Here is a 6,485-nt window from a genome sequence, read left to right on the forward strand (position 1 = left end):
CTGCCTCCCAAGTGCTGGGATTAAAGGCGTGTGCCACCACTGCCAGGTCTAAGATTGTTTTATCTATCCTATTTATCTATTTTTGTTTTTCCATATGAAGTTGAAAGTTGTTCTTTAAGGTCTGTAAATATTTGTGTTGGAATTTTAATGGGAATTGTATTGAATCTTAGACTCCTTTTGGTAAGATGGTCATTTTTACTATGTTAATCCTACTGACCCATGAGCATGGGAGATCTTTCTATCTTTTGACACCTTCTTCAGTTTCTTTTTCAAAGACTTGCAGTTCTTGTCATCCAGGTCTTTCGCTTGCTTGGTTAGAATTACCCCAAGATAATTTGCATAAGTTGTGGCTATTGTAAAGGAAGTTGTCTCCTTGATTTCTTCCTCGGCCTGTTTGTCATTTGTGTATAGGAGGGTGACCTACTTTTTTTAAAGTTCATCTTGCGTCCAACCACTAAATTGAAGGTTTTCATCAGATGTAGGAATTCCCTGGTGGAAATTTCACAGTCTCTTGCGCATACTATCACATCATCTGCAAATAGCAATATTTGGCTGCTTTCTTTCTAATCTGTAACCGCTTTAGTTCCTGCAGTTGTCTTATTGTTCCAGCTAGTACTTCAAGTCCTATATTAAATACATACGAAGGGAGTGCACAGCCTTGGTTTGTTCCTGATTTTAGTGAAACTGCTTTGATTTTCTTTCCATTTAATTTGAGCTAGAAGCTTGCTTAAATTGCCTTTATTATGTTTAGATATATCATTGATATCCCAAAGTACAAGACATTTATGATGAAAGGCTGTTGGGTTTTCTCAAAGGATTTTCAGCATGTACTGAAATGATTATGCTTTTTTTTTCTTTCAGTTTGTTTATGTGGTGAGTTACATTGGTAGATTTTCATATGTTGAACCATCCCTGAATCTCTGGGATGAACCTACTTGATCATGGTAGGTGATCTTTTTGATGTGTTCTTGGATTCGGTTTGTATTTTTGGATCAATGTTCATGAGAGAAGTTGACCTGTAATTCTCTTTGTTGTTGTTGAATATTCATGTGGCTGGGGGATTGGGGTATCTGTGGGCTCATAACATGAATTTGGCAATATTCTTTCTGTTTCTGTTTTGTAGTATAATTGAAAAGTATTGGTATTAGGTTTATTTTGAAAGCTTGGCAGATTTCTGGGATAAAACCATCTGACCTTGCACTCCCAGGCACTCTCTAACAAGCCCAGGATCAGCCAGGCGGCAGTGGTGCACTACTTTAATCCCAGCACTTGGGAGGCAGAGGCAGGCGGATTTCTGAGTTCGAGGCCAGCCTGGTCTACAGAGTGAGTTCCAGAACAGCCAGGGCTACACAGAGAAACCCTGTCTCAAACAAAACAAAACAAAACAAAACAAAAAATACAAGCCCAGGATCAGAGGAACAGAGGTGAAGAGGATACAATATCTGTCCCAACACAGGGAGTAACTGGGACCAGCAGGACTCAGGCACAGAGGAACTCCGCCAGCCCAGTGACACTCATTCCTTCCAGTCAGTCTGGGCTGATGCTGTAAGCAGACCTTGGGTGCAAATTTTTCAGCCAGTCCCACAACACCCAGAGGAAGCTCCACTCCAGGGCACTCTAATGGGCCCAGGATCACAGGATCCCAGAATCATAGGATGACAGAGACAGCTTGATTCTGAGGAGTTCTGACACAACCAGGATCACAGGTAGGACAGGTCCCAGTGAGATTTAGTCAGGGCAGGTAGCACTAGAGATAACCAGATGGCAGGAGGTAAGCATAAGAACATAAGCAACAGAAACCAGGCTCACTTGACATCATCAGAACCCAATTCTCCCACCATAGCAAGCCCTGGACACACCATCACACCAGAAAAGGAAGAATCAGATTTAAAATCACTTTTCATGATGATGATACAGGACTTTAAGAAAGACATAAATAACTCCCTCAAAGAAATACAGGAGAAACAGCTAGAAACCCTTAAAAAGGAAACATGAAAATCCATTAAAGAACTACAGGAAAACACAATCAAACAGGTGAAGGAAATGAGCAAAACCATCCAGTATCTAAAAATTGAAATAGAAACAATAAAGAAATCAGAAAGAGAGACAACCCAGGAGATAGAAAACCTAGGAAAGTAATCAGGAGTCCTAGATGCAAACATCACCAACAGAATGCAAGAGATAGAAGAGAGAATCTCAGGGGTAGAAGACACCATAGAGGGCTGGCGAGATGGCTCAGTGGGTAAGAGCATTGATTGCTCTTCCTAAGGTCCTGAGTTCGGATCCCAGCAACCACATGGTGGCTCACAACCACCCGTAATGAGATCTGACGCCCTCTTCTGGTGCGTCTAAAGACAGCTGCAGAAAATTACGCCAGATGGAGTGGGCCGGAGCTAGCTGGGCCCGCAGAGGTCCTGAGTTCAACAGCAGCCACGTGCATGATGGCTCACAGTCATCTGTACAGCCACAGTGTACTCATACACATAAAAGTGAAATAAAATAAATCTCTAAAAAAAAAACCTTTAAAAAAAAAAAAAGAAGAAGAAGACACCATAGAAAACATTGACACAACAGTCAAAGAAAATGCCAAAAGCAAAAACCTCCTAACCCAAAACATCCAGGAAATCCAGGACGCACTGAGAAGACCAAACCTAAGGATAATAGGTATAGAAGAGAGTGAAGACTCCCAACTTAAAGGGCCAATAAACATCTTCAACAAAATTATAAAAGAAAACTTCCTTAACCTAAAGAAAGAGATACCCATGAACATACAAGAAGCCTACAGAACTCCAAATAGACTGGACCAGAAAAGAAACTCCTCCCATCACATAATAATCAAAACATCAAATGCATTAAACAAAGAACGAATTTTAAAAGCAGTAAGGGGAAATGATCAAGTAACATATAAAGGCAGGCCTATCAGAATTACACCAGACTTCTCACCAGAGACTATGAAAGCTAGAAGATCCTGGGCAGATGTCATACAGACCCTAAGAGAACACAAATGCCAGCCCAGGCTACTATACCTAGCAAAACTCTCAGTTACTATAAATGGAGAAAACAAGATATTCCATGACAAAATGAAATTTACACAGTATCTTTCCATAAATCCAGCCTTACAAAGGATAATAGATGGAAAACACCAACATAAGGAATAAAACTACACTCTAGAAGAACCAAGAAAATAATCTTTCAACAAACATAATTCCACCTGTAAGAATAAAAATAACAGGAAGTAACAATTATTTTTTCTTAATGTCCTAATATGAAAATTAATATCACCAAAATATCCTAATCGATTGAAATCCAAAAATATGAGGAATTAGAAATTTGTTGGCTGTCATCAAGTGTATCTCTAATTTGGTAATTGGAGAAATAGGCCCAATATTGTACAATCCATATACACTTTCTGCTTGTTTGTACATGACAGTGTCTTGCTGGGTTCCACATAATGGTCTTGAAATCATGCTTCTCCTATCTCAGCCTCTCTATTAGTAGTATTGTTTATTTCACACTATACTGTGGTTTTCAGAACAGCTTACATATTGCAAAAGTTTATACAGCCAAAAGAAACATAAACAATTAACTTGGGAGGTCGTTTGTAAAAGAATAACAAAGAGTGAGACTGAATGCTTTGCTTGATGTTGGTAGCTATTGTACCAAGTTTGAAGAAGAGGACTTTATAAGTTATTCTTTCTCTGAGATGAATGCTTTTCAAAATCACCACAGCCAATGAATCGGATTCTTACCTTCACCTAATGTCTGTGGCACGCTCCAAGCAGAACCATTGTTTATTGAAACAGTTTGTGAATGACTTTATAGATAGACCATCTTAATACACACACCATTTCTTAAATGAATGTAACCTGTTCGCTGTGGGCTGAGAATGATGACAATCACTCAAGTCAAATAGCTTTGACCATAGCAAGAAGTCAGTATCCAAAAGTGCCTACAATTTATTCCTTGGCTCAGTAGAACTTTCAACTCTCAGCTTAGCTACAATGAAGGTAAAATCCTTTGGTAATGTTAGGGTCATTGAAGTACAGCCTTATGACAATGAACTCCAATGTCTAAAAATTGTTCTTATTTTGGGCTTGTATCACAGTAAGAGCCAGGATTTTAAGCTCTACTAAAAACAAAACAAAGAAACAAAAAGACTTTTTCTATTTATGTTCATTTAAAAAAATACTAGTAGTGATGTACTACTTTAAAGTATACAGTTAATATATTTGAGTTATTTCAAATTTATATTGAGACAAATGTATGTATTTTCAGTATTGCTATAGACAAGCATCTACATAAGACTGTTCAATTGATTGTTGTTTTATATCAAACAATTTTTATAATACTCATTTTTATTGTTACAGTATTTTATAAAATTTAAAGAATATGACAAAATAAAAAAATGAAAGGTATTGAAGGGGGTTTCTGGGAGGAGTTGGAGTACAAAAGGGAAATAATTCTATTATAATTAATATATTATATAATTCTATTTACTTAAAATATGTTTTTAAATATTAACAACTTCAGATAAATTGAAATCATGTATCTTTTCTCATCATAATGCAATAAAACTTAAATCAATAAAAAAAGAAAATATCTAATAAAAAAATAAAGCTTAGAAAAAAAAATTGACCTTGGTCTTTTTTGGTTGAGAGACTTTTAATTACTACTTCTATTTCCTTGGTGAGTATAGGTTTATTTAAATTGTTTATCTGGTCTTGATTTAACTTTGGAAAGTGGTATGTTTCAATAATATTGTACACTTATTAATTTTTTTTTAATTTTGTGGAGGACTGACTTCAGAAGTTTGACCTAATGATTCTTTGTATTTCCTCCCCCTTTTTGCTTCTGATTTTGTTAATTTGGATAGTCTCTCTCTCTCTCTCTTTTAGATAGTTTGGATTAGAGTTCTTCTATCCTGTTGATTTTCTCAAAGTAGCAATTTTTTGTTTCATTGATTCTTTGTATTGTTCTCTGTGTTTCTATTTTATTGATTCAAGATATGAGTTTAATTACTTCCTGCCATCTATTCCTCTTGGGTATGTTTGAGAGATTTCAGGTGTGTTGTTAAGGTGATAGTATGAGATCTCTCCAATGTCTTCTTGAAGGCACCTAGAACTATGAACTTTCCTCTTACCAGTGCTTTCATTGTGCCTCTTAAGTTTGTGTATGTGGTACCTTCATTTTCATTGAGTTTTAGAAGATCTTTAATTTCTTTCTTTCTTCTTCTTTGACCCCATGATCACTGAGTAGAAAACTGTACAATTTCCATGAGTTCATAGGCTTTCTGTTGTTGTTGAAATCCAGCTTTAATCCATGGTGGTCAGATAGGATGTAGGGAGTGGTCTTAATTTTCTTGTTTCTATTGAGACTTGATTATGACCAGGTATGTAATCAGTTTTGGAGATGGTTCCATGAAGTACTGAGAAGAAGGTATGGGTGAAATGTTCTGTAGATATCTGTTAGGTCCATTTGGCTTATAACATCTAGTTCCATTATTTCTGTTTAATTTCTGTCTGGATGTCCTGTCCATTGGTGGGGTATTGAAGTCTTTCACTATTAGTGTGTGGGACTCAATGTATGAATTATGCTTTAGTAACATTTCTTTTAGAAATGTGTTTGCCTTGCATTTGGGCATAGATATTCAGAACTGAGGAGTCCTTTTGTGGATTTTCCTTAGATGAGTATGAAGTATCCTTCCATATCCCTTTTGACTAATTTTGGTTGGAAGGCTCTTTTGTTAGATATTAGAATGGCTACTCCAGCTTACTTCTTGTATCCACTTGTTTGGTAAGTGTTTTTCCAACCCTTTACTCTGAGATAATGACTATCTTTGATGTTGAAGTGTGTTTCTTGTATGAATTCTGTTAGTCCATATTTTTTTATTGGGTAATTGAGTCCATTGATATTGACAGCTATTAATGATCAATGATTATTAATTTTGGTTGTGGTGCTATGTTAGTGTATGTGTGTGTTGCCATTCTTTTGATTTTGTTGATATGAGAATATTTATATTCTGTGTTTTCAGGGATGTAGTTAAATTCTTTAGGGCAGAGTTTTACTTCTAACAACTTCTGTAGGGCTGGATTTATAGATAGAAACTGCTTAAATTGACTTTGTCATGGAATAGCGTGTTTATTTAATCACCATTAAACTCTTGCTAAGGACTTATTTCTTGATCTTGGAGTAAGTTGGGTCTTGTTCTCTATCCAGTCTATTTCTCCAGTTTTCCAGGAATCCTGTAAGTTCTTCCAGTGTATACCAGTTTACTTACTGTAGCCAGAGTTGGTTGTTATTTGCAACAATATGCCTAGGTGAATTACAAATTCCTACTTTGATTCTACTATAAAACTAAAACAAAAACATTATCATGATCACATGACTAAAAATGCTTCAAGATGGTAACTTGGGTGTAGACCATTCATTACTCTTGGTACTTCAGTGATATATTTGATGTTTTAAATCAGCTTTTACCATTCAAG

The sequence above is a fragment of the Mastomys coucha genome, unplaced genomic scaffold, assembly GCF_008632895.1.
Source record: "Mastomys coucha isolate ucsf_1 unplaced genomic scaffold, UCSF_Mcou_1 pScaffold13, whole genome shotgun sequence".
NCBI classification, from domain to species: Eukaryota; Metazoa; Chordata; class Mammalia; order Rodentia; family Muridae; genus Mastomys; species Mastomys coucha.